Genomic DNA, 22853 nt, shown 5'->3' with positions numbered 1-22853 from the left:
CATAGCAAATATGCGCTAACCGTCGCTTGTACGCATTGAGAATTCTCATCTTTCTCTTCTGTCATTCCCATTCATTTTCAAGGACTGTGACGACGGCTCGCTAGATTGCCTCTTTTTGTGCACGCAGCCACTAGACCTGTGAAAGTTCTTCATACGACGAACAAATAGCAAAGGGTAAACAGCGCCGACATAACGATTCTGGCGAACTCAGAGAGTTTAAATCGAAAAATATCTCACCGCAATGCCAAACGAAGTGTCGTGGTGTCCCGGGTACTTCCGAGAAGAGCCGAGCAAAGCCGAGTGGCAGGCTGAGCCTCGGCCCGTGCGAAGCCCCCCTCACGCTGCACGCGTGAAGTCTGGCACGCCGTGGCCAGCCCTGTTCTAACAGTTCAGCCATTGCCGTCACAGAAGCTCTGACTGACCGCGCAAAGAAGAGTTGCCCTTTTTCGTAGTCTGAGAGATCATACATTTCACCAAACGCTTGTCTTAACCGATGCAGAACAAAGTGTATGATAAGACTTGGTACTAAACTGTGCACTGCAGCCACGCCGTAATATTTACAGTTGGAACAAGATGTACTATATTGTATGATGTTCATATTATTTTGCACTGCGCCTGTATAGACATCGTCACCTTAATATGCATGGTGAGTACTTTGCTACTCCGCCTCTGTACTAGATACGTCAGTCCTACTCATCTCTGCGTCGTGTTCCTCCTGACGTAATTTGCACACTGTATTCATATTTCGATTACATTTTGAACTTCTTGTGGCTGTGTATCCATTTCAGCCATTTGTTTCCAACATAGGGACACAGAGACGACATCAGTATCGAATTTAGGCCTGAACTGTGACACTGAAAATTATGGATAAGCACTGATGACAGTCTACTATGCGAATTACTGCTGCTGTAGTAGACCTAATATGAACTGCGTCAGATGGACTGCTGGCTATCTTTCAATTTCTTACAGCTGCTTTCGTACTTTCTGCGATCAGTCACGGTCAATAAAAAACATATTTTAAGATCATAGAGGAAAAAAACAAATCCAATATGATTCCATCGATTTGTATACCTTTTGTCGTTTCTTCATCGCTAGCTTCATTTTGATTTTGATTTTAGCATCCGAACTATCTCTCTGCTGCTAAATACAAATCAAAACGCGATGGTACGTACGCAAAGAGCCTTTTATTAGGTCGCAGAGGCAGACCTCAAATGCCAAGGGCACGGTTTCTTTTTAGTGGAGATCTAGAGTTTTCGATGATATCCTTCCCGATTATATGTAGCTGTTGCGAATTAAATAACCTGACTTTTTAAGTCCATTTCATCTATATCTACAATCCGCAAGTAACCTTACTGTGAGGAGTGGAAGGTACCTCTGGTAGCACTATCACTACGCCTTTTCCTGTCCTATTTGTGACTATTCTATTGATTATCTCCGGAACGCTCTCGAGCTTAATAAACGATGTCTCCCATTAGCTCAACCTGGTAACGGTCCCAGAGTGATGAGCAGAACCAAAGAATAGGTTTCATAAGTGTTTCCTACGCTATTTGTTTCGTAAGTGAATTTCAAGACACATTATGCTAATGTGGACAGGATAGTTATTATTCCTTGCGTTTTTTGCAAGTCTGCAAATGGTGACAAAAAAGTTCTTCACATCTCCATTGACTTGATCTTGTTGTCAAGTTTTGTTGTCTGTAAGAGACGCTACTGGAAATATTTAATAAACAACACAAATACACTGTTGTACGCTGGAGAACGATGCTTTGTGTTGCTTATTGAGGCGGCTAATTCAGGAACAGTATGTGTTGAGGTATTTTCGTTAGAATAAATTTTGGCTTTACTTACGTTATTGATGTTCGTAGTTACATGTACATCACGGGATAGAAATTCATTAGTATGGAGCAACGTCGTTAGACAGAAGGGCATGGCCATTAGGAACTTACAGCAAGTGCAATGACAAACTGTTTGTTGGCTTCTGTCTCAAGATGCTCTTCCGACGTTTGTTTAATGACTATTCTGACGTTTCGCCAGCACGAGTGGCTGGCTTTGTCAAAGCCTCGCCCTCCATTGCTGGTGGTGGACTGGAGTCGAGCTCGCTGCCGCTGATTATAAGTACCAGTCGCGCCAACGTCCAACGGCTTTTCTGGGGTAATTTCCTCTGCGGTTCTCCCCTTGCTACCTGCAACGGTCGTTCGCTGCAGCACGAGAATCCAGGAAGCGTTCACTTTGGCGCTTTCTTCTTTCTTGTTGAAGCTATTGTCATATTTGTGTATTTCTATCTCTGACTCCACAGAAATACGCAAGCATGACAATAGTTTCAACAGGAAAGAAGAAAGCCTCAATGTGAACGGATTCTGGACTCCTGTGCTGCAGCGAACGACCGTTGCAGGTAGTAAGTGGAGAACTGCAGCAGAAATGACTACGGGAAAGGGTCCGCCGCTCGTGGTCTCGCGGTAGCGTTCTCGCTTCCCGAGCACGGGGTCCCGGGTTCGATTCCCGGCGGGGTCAGGGATTTTCACCTGCCTCGAGATGACTGGGTGTTTGTGTTGTCCTCATCATTTCATCATCATCCAGGAAAGTGGCGAAATTGGACTGAGCAAAGATTGGATAATTGTACGGGCGCTGATAACCACGCAGTTGAGCGCCCCACAAACCAAACATCATCATCATCACTACGGGAAAGGCCTTGGATGTTGGTGTGCCAGGTACATTAAATCTACGGCCGCGAGTTCGGCTGCAGTCCCCCACCAGCAATGGAGCATGAAGCTTTGACAATGCCAGCCACTTGTGCTGGCGAAACATCAGAAAAATCACCAAACAAACATCGGGCGAAGAACCTGAGACGGAAGCCAACAGGCAGTTTGCCAGCGAGTGGCCTCGACAGCCTTAAACGATTTTGTCGCAAGTACAATATTTGGAAACGACTTGCTGCAAAAGGGTGGACTCTCTCTCCCCGTTCTCCACGCACAAACATCAGACAAACGTTAGATACCTTAAACGTTCCCCAGATACAGGACGCACCTCTTGTACGCAACGTGATTACTGTGCTTGTGAAGATCCAACGTACAGCAATCACACACGTAGCAAGTACGACGGATAGGTGTATAACGTGGCTACCTGTCGGTATTACGAGTGTATTGCAGGCTGCCAGGCTGTGGCGGGAACCGCCGTTGTGGCGTGTTCTGCTGTCGCAGCCGTAAAGACAGACCGCGTGTTTACGTCGGAACGACAGCATGGCAGCGGCAGCTGGTGTCTGCCGCGTGTTTACCGCTCTGCGCCACCGGCGCTGCTCGGGGACTTCACAGTGGAATCGCTACAAAAGGCAGCGACGTGATGTCCTATGAAATGTGACGCTCATAGACTACTGTGTGCAGATACGTACGGCCTGTACACCGACACCGATAACAATGTAATTTACCAATATTGTACAATACCATTCTTGTTGTGGTCTTCAGTCCAAAGACTGCTTTGACGCAACTCTCCATGCTACTCTATACTTTGGAAACCTCTTCATCTCCGAGTAGCTACTGAAACCTACATCCTTCTGAATCTGCTTACTGTATTCAACTCTTGGTCTCCTTCTATGACTTTAACCCACATGCTTCCCTCCAGCACTAAACTGGTGATCCCCTGCTACCTCAGAATGCGTCCTATCAAACGATTCCTTGTCTTAGGCGCTGCAGTCACACACTGTGCGGCTGATCCCGGCGGAGGTTCGAGTCCTCCCTCGCGCATGGGTGTGTGCGTTTGTCCTTAGGATAATTTAGGTTAAGTAGTGTCTAAGCTTAGGGACTGATGACCTTAGCAATTAACTCCCATAAGATTTCACACACATTTCATTTCAAACGATTCCTTCTTCTACTTGTGTCAGAAATTCCTCTTCTCCCCAGTTCTATTCAGTATCTCCTCATTAGTTACGTGATCTACTTATCAAATCTTCAGCATTCTTCTGTAGCACATTTCGAAACCTTCTATTGTCTGGCGTTCTACAATCGGAGCGTGCAATGTCAAATCACTTAATCAGGCAGGTGGGTTAAAAGATTTGAAAAGGGAAATGGATAGCTTAAAATTAGATATAGTGGGTATTAGTGAAGTTCGGTAGCAGGAGAAACAGGGTTTCTGGTCAGGTGAATAGAGATTTATAAATACAAATTGTAATGCAGGAGTAGCTTTAATAATGAATAAAAAATAGGGACGCGTATAAGCTACTACGAAAAGCATAGTGAACGAATTATCGTAGTCAAGATAGACACGAAACCCACGCCTACCACAGTAGTACAAGTTTATAGGCCAACTAGCTGCGCCGATGATAAAGAGACTGAAGAAATGTACGATGTGATAAAAGAAATTATTCAGATTGTTAACGGAGACGAAAATTTAATAGTCAAGCTGGACTGGAATTCTATAGTAGGAAAAAGAAGAGAAGGAAACGTAGTAGTGAATATGGACTGGGGGTAAGGAATGAAAGAGGAAGCCATCTGATAGAATTTTGCACAGAGCATAAATTAATTATAGCTAACACTTGGTTTAAGAATCTTAAGAGAAGACTGCATACGCGGAAGAGTCTTGGAGGTACTGGAAGACTTCAGATACATTATATAATGGTAAGACAGACATTTAGGGACCAGGTTTTAAATTTTAAGACATTTCCAGGGGCAGATGTGGACTCTGACCACAATTTATTTGCTATGAACTGTACACTAGAACTGAAGAAACTGCAAAAAGGTCGGAATTTAAGGAGATGGGACCTATATAAACTGAAAGAACCAGAGCCTGTAGAGAGTTTCACAGGGAGCATTATGGAACGATTGAAAAGAAAAGTGGGAAGAGATATAGTAGAAGGAGAATGGGTAGCTTTGAGAGATGGAATAATGAAGGCAACAGAGGATCAAGCAGATAAAAACACGAGGGCTAGTAGAAACCATGGGTAACAGAAGAGATATTGAATTTAATTGAAGAAAGGAGAAAATATAAAAATGCAGTAAATGAAGCAGGCGAAAAGGAATACAAGAGTCTCATAAAGGAGATCGACAGGAAGTGCAAAATGGATAAGCAGGGGTGGCTAGAGGACAAATTTTAGGCTGTAGAAGCACGTATCACTAGAGGAAAGATGGATACTGCATACAGGAAAATTAAAGAAAAGAGAACCACCTGCATGAATATCAAGAGCTCAGGTGGAAAACCAGTCCTACGCAAAGAAGGGAAATCAGGAAGGTGGAAGGAGTATATAGAGGATATATACAAGGTCGTTGACTTGAAGACAATATTATGAAAATGGAAGAGGACGTAGATGAAGATGAAATGGGAGATATGATACTGCATGAAGAATTTGACAGAGCACTGAAGGGCCTAAGTCGAAGCAAGGCCTCGGGAGTGGACAACATTGCATTAGATCTACTGATAACCTTGGGAGAGCCAGCCATGACAAAACTCTTCTATCTGCTGAGCAAGACTTATGAGACAGGTGAAATACCCTCAGACTTCAAGAAGAATATAATAATTCCAATTTCAAAGAAAGCAAATGTTAACAGGTGTGAAAAATTACCCAACTATCAGTTTACTAAGTGAAGGTTGCAAAATACTAACACGAATTCTTTACAGAGGAATGGAAAAGCTGGTAGAAGTCGACTTCGAATAAGATCAGTTTGGATTCCGTAGAAATGTTGGAACACGCGAGGCAATACTGAAGTTACGACTTAGATTAGGGAAAGGTAAACCTACGTTTCTAGCATTTGTAGCTTAGAGAAAGCTTTTGATAATGCTGATTGGGATACTCATTTTCAGATTCTGAAGGTGGCAGGGGTCAAATACAGGGAGCGAAAGGCTATTTACAGTTTGTACAGAAACCAGATGGCAATTATAAGAGTCGATGGGTACGAAAGGGAAGAGGTTGTTGAGAAATGAGTGAGACAGGGTTGCAGCCTATCCCCAATGTTATTCAGTCTGTATACTGAGCCTGCAGTAAAGGAAACAAAAGAAAAATTTGGAGTAGGAATTAAAATCCATGGAGAAGAAATAAAAACTTTGAGGCTTACCGATGACATTCTAATTCTGTCAGAGACAGCAAAGGACCTGGAAGAGCAGCCGAACGGAGTGGGCAGTGGTTGGTTGGTTTGGGGGAAGAGACCAAACAGCGAGGTCATCGGTCTCATCGGATTAGGGAAGGACGGAGAAGGAAGTCGGCCGTGCCCTTTCAAAGGAACCATCCCGGCATTTGCCTGGAGTGATTTAGGGAAATCACGGAAAACCTAAATCAGGATGGCCGGACGCGGGATTGAACCGTCGTCCTCCCGAATGCGAGTCCAGTGTGCTAGCCACTGCGGAGTGGGCAGTGTCTTGAAAGGAGGATATAAGATGAACATCAACAAAAACAAAACGAGGTTAATGGAATGTAGTCAAATCAGTTGATGCTGAGGGAATTAGATTTGGAAATTAGACACTTAAAACAGTAACATGAGACACTACATTCCATTATTCTCGTTTTGCTTTTGTTGATGTTCATCTCATATCCACCTTTAAAGACACTGTCTATTCCGTTCTTCCAGGTCCTTTGCTGTCTCTGACAAAATTACAATGTCGTCGGCAAACCTCAAACTTCTTATTTCTTCTCCATGGGTTTTAATTCCTACTCCAAATTTTTCTTTTGTTTCCTTTACTACTTGCTCAATCTACAGATTCAGTGACATAAGGGATGGGCCACAACTCTGTCTCACTCCCTCCTCAACAACCGCTTCCTCGACTCTTATAACTGCCATCTGGTTTCTGCACAAACTGTAAATAGCCTTTCGCTCCCTGTATTTGACCTCTGCCACCTTCAGAATTTGAAAGAGAGTATTCCAGTCAACTCTGTCAAAAGTTTTCTCTACGTCTACAAACGCTATAAACATAGGTTTGCCTTTTCTTAATCTTTCTTCTAAGATAAGTCGTAAGGTCAGTATTGCCTCACGTGTTCCTACATTTCTCCTGAATCCAGACGGATCTTCCCCGAGGTCGGCTTCTACCGATTATTCCATTCTTCTGTAAAGGACTCGTGTCCGTATTTTGCAATCGTGACTTATTAAACTGATAGTTCAGTAACTTTCACATCTCTCAGCACCTGCTATCTTGGAATTGGAATTATTGTATCTCTCTTGAATTCTGAGGGTATTTTGGCTGTCTCGTGCATCTTGCTCACTAGATTGAAGAGTTTTGTTATGGCTGACTCTCCCAAGGCTATCAGTAGCTCTAACAGAATGCTGTCTACTCCCGGCGCCTTGCTTCGAATTGCCTTTCAGTGCTTTGTCAAATTCTTCACGCAGCATCATATATGCCATTTCACCTTCGTCTACGTTCTCTTTCAGTTCCATAATATTATCCTCAAGTACTTAAACTTAACTCCTCCCGAACAGGCCATGAAGGCACAACGGTACCGACCGGCCGCCGTGTCATCCTGAGCCCATAGGCGTCACTGGATGCGGATATGGAGGGGCATGTGGTCAGCACACAGTTCTCCTGGCCGTATGTCAGTTTCCGAGACCGGAGCCGCAACTTCTCAGTCAAGTAGCTCCTCAATTTGCATCACAAGGGCTGAGTGCACCCCGGTTGCCAACAGCGCCTGGCAGACCGGATGGTCACCCATCCAAGTGCTAGCCCAGCCCGACAGCGCTTAACTTCGGTGATGTGACGAGAACCGGTGTTACCACTGCGGCAAAGCCGTTGGCATCCTCAAGTACATCTCCGTTGTATAGATCCTTTATATACTCTTTCCACCTTCCTGATTTCCCTTCTTTGCTTAGGATCCCCTCGTACTCTTACGGATTTATGGATAGCCCTGCCGGCTTCATGGTGTCAGTTCCCTTCAGCACTACTTCAGACATTAGTCGAGTCCATGCCACGCCACGTTGCGGCACTTCTGCGTGCTCGCGGGGGCCCTACACATATTAGGCAGGTGTACCGGTTTCTTTAGCTTTTCAATGTACTTAAACACCGTGAGGAGTTCAGCTATCGTTACCTTTCTATCTTACACTTAATTATAACAAATCGTACCAACAGAGACGAGTTTTCGAAGTATTCTAAATAACTGAAGCGTACATGGACATACGTTGTAATTTAAAACCTGTCAAACATGGCTTCCTCCTTCTTCTCAGAACTCAATAATGTTTATAGACGTCCCCGAAGGTCTAAACAGAGCATGCTCACATGTTATCGTGACGTAATGGAGAAGTGTGTCTAGCGTCCCCCTGTACAGCTGGCGCGGCGCGGCGTCGTGTGGGCCAGGCAGGAAGCACGGCGCTGGGTGACGTGGTGGCGTGCCGTGCCGTGCAGAGCAGCGGATATTGCCGGGCGCGTCGGCCTGCGCTTCCGGTGTCCCGGCACTTCCTGCCCTCTGCCCGCTGTCCACAGCGCGCAGACTCCGCCTCGGAGCGTGTCCGCAGCTGCTGTTCCACCGCCGCACTACTGTACGCTGCTAACACTGCGTCTCGTCTCGTGTGCCAAGGATATCGCCATCGGGCGACTAACGTCCGCCACTTAGAAATGTCTATCACTACAAACAATACACTATGTAAGTCCGTAAGTAACTTTCCCACTCGTCTCACAATTACCAAACCACGTGTTGCAGGAAGCGACTGCATATACTGGGTGATCAAAAAGTCAGTGTAAATTTGAAAACTTAATAAACCACGGAATAATGTAGATCGAAAGGTAAAAATTCACACATGCTTGCAATGACATGGGGTTTTATTGCTCATCAGTGTACTGTTTGATTAGGTTTCGTTTCAGTGCATTTACGGTGCTAGAATGAAGCAGCATTTGCTGTTCTAGAATGAAGGCAAAGAAGACCTGGTTGGTGTTCTCCTCGTCGACACTTGCGTCGATAATGGAAGATCGACGGGCTGCGTGTGTTTTTCAAAGCAAGCGTAATCCAAGCTCAGCTGTACAACTGCGACTTTCAGTCGGAAAGTCCGCCAGGAGAGAGGGAAGGGACTCTTTAGCCAATACTGTATTTCGAGCCAGAACACAACTCTTTTAGCTCTTCATTATTCCTTAAGAGAGTATCTTTCTGTAGACTGTGTTCATCCGAATAAAGATAAGTCGAACTACAGCATCGAAAGGCACAATCAGAATGAGGCAGCACGAAATTGTGGTGTAACCGTAGTGCAGTCTCTTGGTCAGCTCTCAACTGATTCCCATTAGCAAACGTGGAGTACTTAGTGCTTTCTCACATTATTAAGTAGGGTTTTTAATATGCTAATTCCATCGCAGCGTGCTCTCAATGAAATGATCGACATATTTGCCTTCTATCTGGACCAGAAAGTCACAGCGTGCCAACCTCTGGTAATCGGCGCCTGGTAAATACGACTACTGAAGATATTGTATCAAGGACATGTAGTACCTTGTGCCACCTGGTTTGAGAATAATGTTACTTCTGACTTGTTCATTTTATGTAAGCTCTCTTACAGCATGTTTGAGAATAATTAAACTATCGACTGCTCCATTTACGCTCTGCATAAACTCGTAGATTGCCAGCAAATTGGACAAGCTTTGCGTCTCTATTTTAAAACATCCTCTAAAGTAATCATAAACATGTTTAGCAGGCGCAGCGACAAGAGTGGGCTCTATGGAAGAAGTCTGTTCATTCTCCTTGGACGTGTTTGAGTATTACGTGCCTCTTTTCGACTATATACGACAGGGATTTTGCAGCTCATCCAAAAAAAACAGCCTGGAATTTCGTTCGGCCGTTGTTTCTTGATTATAGAAGTACACAGTATCATTCGTATTTCCTACATCCGTGATCACAGCTGCAACAATTTCCAGGACACGAAGTATGAGACTGGTAATCAGTGACGAAATATCAATTTGCAATGGTCTTTCCGACTTTTCACTGGTTGAAAGTCATTCTGGAAACCAGACACAGTCTGTTCTTTTTTCTCAAGCTGCAGAACGCAGCTTAGCAGCGTTGTAACTAAGAGCACTGTCGAGTCTTCCAACCTCTAACAGAAACTACTCTTCTTACCTTCCAGCCGGCAATTTCAGTTCTGACATCCTATATGTTACTCAAAAGACTACATACGAGCTTTCTTAATTGCATTGGCAGGTGCGGTATCGCGGAGGAATGAGTGTTATCGTCCTGATTTGACATGCACCAGTGTTCGATTCAGTTCTACGGCCGTGGAGGGTTCGCTTATAAACTCACCGTGCCCTCTCTACGCAGATCGGCTGGATGCGAAGCTTTCTATTTCAGGGGATACTTCACAATGGTGGGAAGTGCGGTATAGTGCTGTTGCTATCATACGCACTACACAGTCCTTTAATCTTACGCCATACGATCGCAGTAAGACTGTCCTAAGATAATGTTTAACAGAAGCCTGTGAATGTCATCCTCTTTTTGTTCCTGATAAGTATTTTACTTACTGATTGCACCAGATTCAGTTCCATGTAATTTGCTTGCGAGGCTTGGGTCATGCAGATCTTTGGTCCATGACTTCACTGATGCCGAACAGTCGTCGTCCCTCGCAGCACTGGCGCTGTAGGTTTTGGCCTGGATGCTCTGTTTTGCGGAACTGAAACCGCCCGAGCTTCTTCAGTGTCTGCATACGCCATCTGTGTATGGCTGGTTTCTTATAAGTTTCGCCCTTCTTCTTTTAAGATATTTTTTTCTACCGCAGTTTGTTTTCTATATGTTTCAGCTCTTTACATCTACATCTACATCTGTATGCATACTCTGCAAATCACAGTTAAGTGCGTGGCGGAGGGTTCATCGAATCACCTTCACAATAATTCTTTATTATTCCAATCTAGAAAAGCGTGGAAAAAAGAGCGCCTTTATCTTTCCGTGCGAGCCCTGATTTCCATTATTTTATTATGGTGATCGTTTCTCCCTATGTAGGTCGGCATCAACAAAATATTATCACATTCGGAGGAGAAAGTTGGTGTTGAAATCTCGAGAGAAGATCACGCTGCAACGAGAAAATCCTTTGTTTTAATTATGTCCACCCCAAATCCTGTATCACGTCCTTCACAACCTGTCCCCTACTTCTCGATAATACAGAACGTGCTGCCCTTCTTCCACCTTTCTCATTATACTCCGTTAACCCTAACTGGTAAGGTTTCCACACCTCGCAGCAGTATTCCAAAAGAAGACTGACAAGCATAATGTAGGCAGTCTCTTTAGCAGATCTGTTGCAGCTTCTATGAGTTCTGCCACTAAAACGCAGTACTTGGAACGCCATCCTCACAACATTTTCTGTGTCCTTCACATTTTAAATTGATCGTAAGTGTAATTCCTAGGTATTTAGTTGAATTTACGGCCCTTAGATTTGCTTGATTTATCTGTAACCGAAGTTTAAAGGATTCCTTTGTGCAATGATGTGGACGACCTCACACTTTTCATTATTTAGAGTTAATTGCCAATTTTTGCAACACAAATTACTTTTCTAAATCGTTTTGCAATTTGTTTTGATCCCCTGATGACTTTACTAGGCGGTAAACGACAGCATCATCTGCTAATAACCTAAGAGGGCTGTTCAGATTGTCTCCTAAATTGTTTATAAAGATAAGGAGCGGCAGAGGACCTATAACACTTCCTTGGGGAAAGCCAGAAATCACATCTGTTTTACTCGATGACTTTCCGTCGTTTACCATCAACTGTGACCGCCGTCACACAAAATCACGAACCCAGTCGCATAACTGAGGCGATATTCCACACGCACGTAATTTTATTACAATCCGCTTGTGAGGTGCACTGTCAAAAACCTTCTGGAAATCTAGAAATACGGAATCAATTTGAAATCCTTTGTCGATACCACTCAACACTTCGTGTGAGTATAGAGCTAGTTGTGTTTCACAAGAGCGATGTTTTCTAAATCCGTGTAAACTGTGTGTCAATTCACCATTCTCTCCGAGGTAATTGATAATAATAAGTTCGAACATAGTTCGAACACCATATATGTTCCAGAATTCTGATGCATATTGACATTAACGATGTGGGTCTGTAATTTAGTGGATTACTCCTATTGCCTTTCTTGAATATTGGTGTGACCTGTGCAACTTTCCAATCTTAGGATACGGATCTTTCATCGAGCAAGAGATTGTATAAAATTGTTAAGTATAGGACTATTGCATTAGCGTACTCTGAAAGGAACTTAGTAAGTATACAGTCTGGACCAGAAGACTTGCTTTTGTTATGTGATTTAAGTTGCTTCACTACTCCGAGGATATCTACTTCTATGTTACTCATGTTGGCAACTGTTCTTGATTTGAATTCTGGAATATTTACTTCGTTGGTGAAGGAATTTCGAAAGGTTGTGTTTAGTAGTTCTGCTTTAGCAGCGCTGTCATCGATAGTATTTGCATTGCTAACGCGCAGAAATGGGATTGATTGTGTCTTGCTGCCGGCAGACCTCACATACGACCAGAATCTCTTTGAATTTTCTGCCGGACAAAGTTTCATTGTGGAAACTATTATAAGCATCTCGACCGAAGTCCGTGCTGAATTTAGAGCTTCCATAAAAAATGGCCAAATCTTGGGGATTTTGCGTTCGTTTAAATTTGGCACGCTTGTTTCGTTGTTTCTGCAATCGTGTTCTGACCCGCTTTATTCACCAAGGTGAATCAACTCCGTCGTTTTTTTAAATGATTTGGTATAAATCTCTTAGTTGCTGTCGATGCAATCCCATCTCGCTCTGCTATTGCGACTGATACCACGATCTGACGCGAGCGCTTGGCTCCTATTTCCCAAGTAAAATGTAGTGCCAGGGCTAGCGAAAAGAAACACGGCAATTTGTTGCTGATTTGGAGCAGTGATCCGATTATGTATAACTGCTGTAAATTCGTGTGGCATGATTTGCTCTGAGTCCCTCGAAAGGGCTGTTCAGCTGCCTGTGTGCTGGTCTTTCAATTGGCAGCCACTTCGCCGACTTGCACACCCTTAATCTACCGGAGTAATCCTGGCTTACAGAGTTTAACGTGGAGTCTGAACCAAGTGTCGTTCCTGTCATGTCTTCACATCACTGAGAGAGGAAGCCTAGTATTAAGGGACACTGAAAAAGTTCCAATGTCCGACAGAGATTTGATCCCGCATTAAAATACCCTAGGATCTCTTACAACATTGAAGTCATTATCAACTGTGCTTTCGTCACGACCTTCCCTTGCGAACTGTCATGGCGAATACGTTAACAATGCCGCTCGACGTACACGAACTTCAAGCGTATTTTTTTTTTCCTATTCCGATGGAGGTGAGTTGTATTCGGTCAGAATTTCGACCCGAAGATTATCTTTACACACTGTTACTGCAGCCTGCATTTCAGATGGACGCAGGTCGGGCAGAATTAGCAAGACTTTCCAAACAGCGCGGGAGCTGGGATACTTCACTTGTCGACAGTCATAGTGGGTTTCAGCTATTTACCCCCACGTCAAGTAAACGTGGCATTAAGCAAAGCTTTCGCTACATGACGTGCACAGAATGTCTGCCGTGACGTTTCGGCAACTTTCCTGGCAAATATGGTTACGAGTGTGGTGTTATTATTAACTGCATAGAGGACCGAAACTGTGCAAAAGCGAGTTACAGAGCTGCTTATGTAACAATATAGCTGTTGGGAGCCTTTTTAAATACATTTTTTCTTTTATTTTTTAATATGTTTAGTTATTAGCATCATTATTCGTAATTACTGTAGATGTATCTTTCATAAAAATTAAAACATAGAGTTTCGTGATCTTTGTCATGAGAGACAATACATGGATCGAGAAAGACTGCCGTGAACAGTCGGGCGCGAGTTCGTGACAGTATCGCGTGGCTGTTCGTGGTTTTCGCGTGTCGCAATGCAACAGGACTGAGAATAACGTGTGAACTGCATTATTAAGGACGACAGGAGGACGGGGATAACGGTAAATAGCAATCGTATATTTACAGTCGAAACAACGCGTGAACGGCTTTAATATGAACAGCGCGAGGACTGTAATTAATTACGAAACAAGCGTCAACTCAGGGGAATGCAGTTAAGGTAATTATGTTACCAAACGCTGGTAAATCGTTCAATAACCATAACTCATTTAGGGCAATCACTTTACCACCCGTAACATGGAAACGTTTCGAGACAATATTAAATACTTCCCTACAGCGTTTTATTGAAGAGTAGATGATAATTCCTGATATACAAGCCGGCTTTAAAAAACACATCTACCATTGATCGCATACTAAGAATCTGTAGCACCATTAGAAAATGCAATGAACATCACACACTGCGTATCGGCTCTTCGTTTTTAGTATAGAAAGGGCATTAGACAGAGGGTGGCATCCCGGATTATACTATAAACCACACTTTCGCCAATCCCGCCCAAACTGTACAACTGATCATGAAGTCCCAAATGACAACTCTACAGCGGTCATAGTAAGTGACAAACATTCTCCGAGTTTCACCTCGGAAGCTGGATTTCCACAAGGGGCCATTGTCTCTCCATTACAATATAGTACATATAGATGACAATTATTGAATTGTATGTAAAAAACGTAAATTAGTTACAAAGCACGGCGTGCACACACTTTACTCAACATGTAAACATCACTACACATACTCGGTTTAGATTAGGACATGTTCCATATGCCTGCCATCATTGGCGATGATGTGGCGTAGACGAATAGTGAAATTCTGCATTACCCGCCGAAGTGCCGGAGCATCGATGCCATCGACGGCCTCCTGAATGTCTGTTTTCAACTCAGGAATGGTTTTGGGGTTATTGCTGTACGCCATGTCTTTAATATAGCCCTACAAAAAGGAGTCGCATGTGTTCATATCCGGAGAATATGGTGGCCAATCGAGGCCCATGCCAGTGGCCTCTGGGTACCCCAGAGCCAGAATGCGGTCCCCAAAGTGCTCCTCCAGGACGTGAAACACTCTCCTGCTTCGCTGGGGTCGAGCTCCGTCTTGCATGAACCATATCTTGCCGAAATAAGGGTCATTTTGGATAATGGGGATGAAATCAACTTCCAAAGCCCTCACGTACTGTTCATCAGTCACCGTGCCATCAAGGAATATCGCACCGATTATTCCGTGACTGGTCATTGTACACCACACGGTCACCCGTTGAGGTGAAGAGCGACCTCAATCGCGAAATGCGGATTCTCAGTCCACCCAAATGCACCAATTTTGCTTGTTGACGAACCCATCCAAATGAAAGTGGCCTTCGTCTCCTAACAAAATGATGCTCCCGCATATAATTCCCATTATGCCCCGCGGCCAGCCGTGAAGTTTGAAAGTTCTAACGCAAACCGTTCAGAGGCTATGACGATTTTACTCCATACAGTTCAATAATTGTCACCCCTGTATATACACTGCCAACATACCTCCTCCAGCTCACCGAAACGATGGCTTAGCGTTCTACGCAGATGGCACCACTGTACAAGACAACAGAAGCATACTAAAAATGAACACGAAGTACATCAGGAAAATAGAGAAACAGCTCATCCTGCGGCTCTTGAAACGTAATGCCCAAAAAAGGCCAGCTAGTCATCTCCAGGCACAAAAACGTTACAAGAAATAGAAAGCAAACACCAGAAGGCGTAAAATTCAAATTATAAGGGAGATATAACATCAAAAACGAAAGCTAATTATCTGAGTATGGTTACTAAATTATCATAAAGTCTCACAAATACAACATCACAGCTAAAGCAAGACAATGACTAGGGCTCTTACAACGGACGCATAATCGGTGCTTCAAAAGAAACATTAGTTTATACATATAAGAGCTTCATTACACCAGCTTCCGAATACACAGCGCGTGTCTGGGTGACTAACCAAAACCAAATAAGATGACTGTTCAGCACCACAATACGAATACCAAGAATATCTACAGGATCTAGCTCACATATACCAAACAACGCCCAATACGAAACAGCCAATTCAAAACCTTTAAAATAACGACTCATCGAGTTTGCTACTCGTAGTAAAATCGGACTATTGTTCAATTTTATAACATTTTAGTACTGTTAGTCGCTGCATACAATAGTCCAATGTGTAACGAAAAGAGACGAAGAATACGACGAAAAAGAACTGCAACTAGGGTTAACCGGCAACATCAATCATTTCTTATAAAGCTGACAAACTAGGAAAATGACAATCAAATCTACTGTTTACAGAACAGGCCCAGGCGAGGTTTCAGAGCGGTTTTCTTCATCCGTAAGGCGAATGCTTGGATTATAATTTACCCCGTCAAACCAAAACCATGAGCAAACCATAAAAAGAGAAAAGACAATAAAGTTAATAACCCCACATTTTTCTCCACCTAGAAAGTTGAGGCAAAACAGAAAAACTCTCTCTCTTTAGCAGTGAAAATGAAAGAAGAATATGAAATAATTGTGAACTGTGTTATGTAACCAAGCAGACAAATATGGTTTCGCCACTGTTACGGAATGGGACAGTATATGCACAATTATGCGTTTAGTTGTGTGTGGCGCGTGGTCAAGTTGTGCACATCTTGAAACAGGAAGAGTGAACTGTTGACGTTTCGACGATTAATTTAAGGACAATAGTTTGAACATTACTTGAAATGAACGGATTCAAGAGACATCGCGAACCAATGGAAACCATCCAAGTGGTAAAATGCTGCCACCGCGAAGACATTTGTGCAGACAGCGTTATAGGAAAGCAGTCTCTCACACTCGCAAATTGTGTACTACACGATCTTTATTTAACGTTCCTTTTGTAATAAATCAAGTAATGAATCAAGTAGTGTGTGTGTGTGTGTGTGTGTGTGTGTGTGTGTGTAGAGAGAGAGAGAGAGAGAGTGTCACGTTGTCTGTATTGATGAATGGCTGCTTCTGAAATTTAATACATCATAAAGTCATACAGAACAGTAATTTACTGCATCAGTTAGGGTAGAAACTTTTTTTTAAATGTAAAATTGACAAACGTTACCTTGAAAGCGTGTTGATGTTATTCCATCAGCAGTACAGATTGTCAAATGCTTGTCAGTAATGTCAAAGTGCCTGAAAGCAGTATTTAAAAATGATTTGGTGTTATAAAAAGGTGCCAAACAGTTACTGGCAAATTACAGCCACTGTATTTATTCGTCTCTGTTTTTACGTACTGCTCCAAAAGGCCACTCCCTCCCCCCACAACGCTAATAATCTCCCAAAATTAGTTCCTGCAATTGTTCTGGTAATTTATATTACAGCACTCATGCATGCTCATTATGATTCGGCGCACATTACAGAATTGTCAAACTGCCAGTTCTGAGTGTAATAAATATTTTCAGTTGCGAAGTGAGGGAAACTGCTGTTGGGCGTGCGCGCTAACCTGTCATAATCTGTGACGTGTTCTTATTGGCGCAGAGATTCAACAAGTGCAGTATTGATGGCTGGTGGATATGAGTTTTGTTGCTATTGTTTACAACTTTACGAGAATTGCTTATGTTTATGTAGTGTTTTCCTGTAAACTAATGCACTGTGTATCCATGAAATCGTATTAACAATCAGTAAAAAAAGGTAAATTCTGTGGCGCAAGTCTGTGACTGGGCTACGGGTCTGACTGCGAGTACCGCCTTTCTTCGCCGCGGCACTAGGAGGGAGAGGGTGGCACGTACACTCATGCTCAAAAGTATCCGAACGACCTGAATTGCATTTCGCCTGATTTGCATACGACCCGCATAACGCAGCTGTCAAGCAGGTCCTCTAATCGCTCCTCGGTACAGTCGTTTTGTGGTGTCACCGCCAGACTCCACACTTGCTAGGTGGTAGCCTTTAAATCGGCCTCGGTCCGTTAGTATACGTCGGACCCGCGTGTCGCCACTATCAGTGATTGCAGACCGAGCGCCGCCACACGGCAGGTCTAGAGAGACTTCCTAGCACTCGACCCAGTTGTTTAACCGACTTTGCTAGCGATGGTTCACTGACAAAATACGCTCTCATTTGCCGAGACGATAGCATAGCCTTCAGCTACGTCATTTGCTACGACCTAGCAAGGCGCCATTACCAGTTACTATTGATACTGTAAAACATGTACCGTCAAGAGCGACGTTCACCATTTATGAATTAAAGTTAAGTATTCCACCAGCTACGTCAGTTTTTTCTAAGTTTAATTTCCTTGCCCTGTTCCAGACCTCATGCCAGCCTGCGTGAGCTAAAACGCGTGCCTTTCGGCTTCCTCTAGTAGTACGGGGTTGGCTCTCTTGCCAACCCACAACATTTGGCGACGAGTCCACACCGCGTTCGTAACTATATTGCCCTGATTTACTTGTGTAATGGCTTCGCCACCATCTCCAGATGTACTGTCCGAATTTTATCGCTTACAGAATCAGCAGACGCAGGCCTTACTGGATGCCCTTGAACAGCTCGTCCAGGGTCAACGTGCAATGCAAAACGATGCGGCAGCCGCCGCTCCATCGCTCACGCACCCACAACATGCAGTTGCACCAACTTTTCGTCCTTTTGATGCTGCACTGGAAAGCTGGACGGAGTGGTCACGCCAATTTGGATTCCATCTCGCCGCCTACAGAATTCAATATCTTATCAGCTATCTAAGATAAGGATTCAAACTTTTGTGCCTAAGCGACAATCGAATTGCACACCTACCGTGCATCCATGAGTGTGGCTTAAGTATCAATTGCTTACTCAGCAACAGTAAGATTTGTGCGTGTTTGAGCAGAAATAACGACACCTATTGCGATTGTTGGCAACACATGAACAGACATGACTGTGCAATCACTTCCGCGTATGGTACTGAATGGACTCGTGCTATATAATCGTCATGTAAACTAAGACACAGACAGAAAAATCAATTTTTTGGCTAAAAAATGCTATTCTTTACATAAGTGACTACTCTTATTATCTTGCACCATGCATTATGAGGCTGAGCGACCAATACCATGATGAGAGTGGCGTGCAGGCAGCAGTGTGTCCGTAGCCCATTGGTATCGCCCGTGTCTCAGGTCAGAACGGCTCACTCAGTCGTCAGTTTTAACCGTAGTAGTGGCCAGCGTGTGCGAGCTTTTTTTTTCTGATATATTTTATGGAGCTGCGAATTTCCAGAAAAAAAAACTGTTAAGAAATCGGATGAAAACCTTTACACATTAAATCCTCTTGGTAGCTCGACTCAGTAAGTTGTGTTAATGGTCACAGATCATGGCTTTATGCTTCGCAATACCTGCGTCTCTGAAGAAATTCGACCGACCGTCAACGATACGAATTTCAATATTGTTCTTCACTTAAGACTCACATGCCAGGGTGATAAGTATGAAGGAAATGAAACTCTTGATTACTATAGGGCCTCTATGCTAAATTTCCGCAGTAGCAATTAGGAACTATCTGCAGACATTTTGTAACAGCTGCTCTAGCAAGTTACGGGTAGCTTCAAATACAGGCAATTTTATCACCTTAAATCCAATTGAATATTTTAAACAGCGTTCACTTCTCCATTAATTAATGTATGGACCTCAAAACAAGCAATCTGCCTGAGTAGCTATAGAGCAGATTCTGAAAGGTATTGACAAAACCTTTCGCATCCATTTACCATAGGGAATCAAAGAAAGGAACCAAACACATTACATTTCATTTACTCTCTGTGCCTTGACTAACACATATGAATCCATGACAAAAATAAATTATTTGAAGAATCTCCTGTGACAAGAAAAAGAACAGGATGTGATGCTTTAATTATAGCACACAGGATCAGAAACAATGAAATTAATTCTGTGCCACATTGATTTATTGTATTCTAGTGCAATAAAATAATCAAGTAAAAACGGTTTTGAGCCTCCATTGCTATCAAGTGTGAAACTCAAATTGTAGGCAGATCTTATGGGTCACCACTCAACAACATTAAAGGATTTTACATGGTCCTTATGGGTCACCACTCAACAACATTAAAGGATTTTACATGGTCGAGAGAGCGGAGTGGAGCAGACGTTGTCGGCAGAAGGCGAGACAATGCAGTGCCTCAGACCCCGCCGGTAGGCAGTAAACGGGTCCCAGAGAACTCAGATGCATGCGGTGTTCAGAGGCAGATGGTCGGCCAAGAAATCTCTCGCTAAAACATTGTTGAACCAAACTGTTATTACCAATGTGACAGAAAGCTAAATATATTGTAGGTTCGCTTGAAATACATTCACAGTTTCAGCACCGAGAGGAAAGGGGCGATAAAAGTTTTGTCGAAGTGTGCTTTCTGTCGCCAGACGTCATAACAGTTAATCCTGCGTTTTACGTCAAGACTACGGTCATAGTCAAGAGTAATGTACTGAGACTGCAGACAAGACTTCCTCTGGGAAGTGCCACAGTCTACAATGTTGCCAGATCGAGCATATTGCCGGACATAGGATTCTGAGAGGAGCACGACTGTACGAAGTGCATTCAAGTTCTAAGGCCTCCGATTTTTTTTCTAATTAACTACTCACCCGAAATCGATGAAACTGGCGTTACTTCTCGACGTAATCGCCCTGCAGACGTACACATTTTTCACAACGCTGACGCCATGATTCCACGGCAGTGGCGAAGGCTTCTTTAGGAGTCTGTTTTGACCATTGGAAAATCGCTGAGGCAATAGCAGCACGGCTGGTGAATGTGCGGCCACGGAGAGTGTCTTTCATTGTTGGAAAAAGCCAAAAGTCACTAGGAGCCAAAGGCTTCTTTAGGAGTCTGTTTTGACCACTGGAAAATCGCTGAGGCAATAGCAGCACGGCTGGTGAATGTGCGGCCACGGAGAGTGTCTTTCATTGTTGGAAAAAGCCAAAAGTCACTAGGAGCCAGGTCAGGTGAGTAGGGAGCATGAGGAATCACTTCAAAGTTGTTATCGCGAAGAAACTGTTGCGTAATGTTTGCTCGATGTGCGGGTGCGTTGTCTCGGTGAAACAGCACACACGCAACCCTTCCCGGACGTTTTTGTTGCAGTGCAGGAAGGAATTTGTTCTTCAAAACATTTTCGTAGGATGCACCTGTTACCGTAGTGCCCTTTGGAACGCAATGGGTAAGGATTACGCCCTCGCTGTCCCAGAAAATGGACACCATCATTTTTTCAGCACTGGCGGTTACCCGAAATTTTTTTGGTGGCGGTGAATCTGTGTGCTTTCATTGAGCTGACTGGCGCTTTGTTTCTGGATTGAAAAATGGCATCCACGTCTCATCCATTGTCACAACCGACGAAAAGAAAGTCCCATTCATGCTGTCGTTGCGCGTCAACATTGCTTGGCAACATGCCACACGGGCAGCCATGTGGTCGTCCGTGAGCATTCGTGGCACCCACCTGGATGACACTTTTCGCATTTTCAGGTCGTCATGCAGGATTGTGTGCACAGAACCCACAGAAATGCCAACTCTGGAGGCGATCTGTTCAACAGTAATTCGGCGATCCCCCAAAACAATTCTCTCCACTTTCTCGATCATGTCATCAGACTGGCTTGTGCGAGCCCGAGGTTGTTTCGGTTTGTTGTCACATGATGTTCTGCCTTCATTAAACTGTCTCACCCACGAACGCACTTTCGACACATCCATAACTCCAACACAACATGTCTCCTTCAACTGTCGATGAATTTCAATTGGTTTCACACCACGCAAATTCAGAAAACGAATGATTGCACGCTGTTCAAGTAAGGAAAACGTCGCCATTTTAAGTATTTAAAACAGTTCTCATTCTCGCCGGCGGCGGTAAAATTCCATCTGCCGTACGGTGCTGCCATCTCTGGGACGTATTGACAATGAACGCGGTCTCATTTTAGAACAATGCGCATGTTTCTATCTCTTTCCAGTCCGGTGAAAAAAAATCAGAGGCCTTAGAACTTGAATGCACCTCGTATTGTCCACCTTCCGTGAACGACTCGGCGGTCAATTTTTTGGTCTAAGACTGTATCTACAACACATATTGCACGCTGAAGACCCAGGGGAATTAAAAAAACAAAAGTAGTTTATGAGAGCAATGTTAACTATAGCGTTCGAAGTATTCATAGTATTGTATATGTGTGTGTAAACGCCTTCCAATGGCCACTCAAGGAAGACAAGGATACACAGTCTAGCTTCAATATGATAAATACGTCTCAGTTTGTGGATGAACTCAGACTTAGGTTGATAATTATTTTGAATATTTAGCAGTACTGTACCCATTGGTGTTAAACTCGTTTTCAATCAGTGATTCCCACAGCTACAGGAACACTTCTTGTGATAACTCTTAGACAAAATACTTACGCAGTGCTATCAGACGAAAAGATCAACCTGACACAAACTGTGGGAAGTTTGTTTCACAACTTTCGTACCTGGATAATGAGCTATGATTTGAGATATCTTTGAACGTTACTGCTTAGGACGATTTAAGAAGTGACTAAATTCCTTCAGCTACGACAATGTTTAAAGCAGTCGTCTTAATGGCACTAAATCGTCGTTTGTGAATCGTTTACCGACCGTACTCTGCCTCATTTCGCTGGTTGGAAGGCAAAAAGCTTACTGACAAATTTCACAGAAGGAAATGGGGAACGAAATGTCTCCCACTGGAAGGTCATGTTGTTTCATTTAAATGACTACAAAATCAGGTAAAACGAAGTGTAAGGTCAGTGAGTCAGATGCGAGTTTTGCAACTGTGAAATGCTTTCCTACACTATAGAAACGAATATTAAATTTGAACTAATATTGCGACGATAATTTTGTACTTGCTTAGCTTAGAATGAAAATCTTCCTGTTTACTGCAAAGAAAAACAATTGATTTTCTAAAACATTGTCTGTCATACACAACTTGAAGCAGTCATGTCGACCAAATCATATGGAAGAACTGACAGCGACGTATATCGGAAGGCAGTAAGATCTCATCCCTTTTGGTTTGGCCGTACTCGACAGCCATTTCTAGGCGCAAGTAAATGAAGAAAGGCAGCGCGTTTTTGCTATCAAGTAACGTCTTCCCCAATTA

At 43.5% G+C, this 22853-nt stretch overlaps 1 protein-coding gene and 1 pseudogene across 2 annotated transcripts in view; both read right to left on the bottom strand.

Annotated features, from left to right (window-relative positions):
- LOC126190824 (FERM domain-containing protein 5-like) overlaps positions 1-22853 on the bottom strand; it is a 590824-nt gene that overhangs the window by 352262 nt on the left and 215709 nt on the right. The window lies entirely within an intron of this gene.
- On the bottom strand, positions 7583-7700 carry LOC126089901 (5S ribosomal RNA; annotated as a pseudogene).

This window comes from Schistocerca cancellata, chromosome 6, assembly GCF_023864275.1.
Source record: "Schistocerca cancellata isolate TAMUIC-IGC-003103 chromosome 6, iqSchCanc2.1, whole genome shotgun sequence".
Taxonomy (NCBI): Eukaryota; Metazoa; Arthropoda; class Insecta; order Orthoptera; family Acrididae; genus Schistocerca; species Schistocerca cancellata.
Note: the sequence above shows the minus strand (reverse complement) of the source record. Positions and strands in the feature narration are given on the sequence as shown.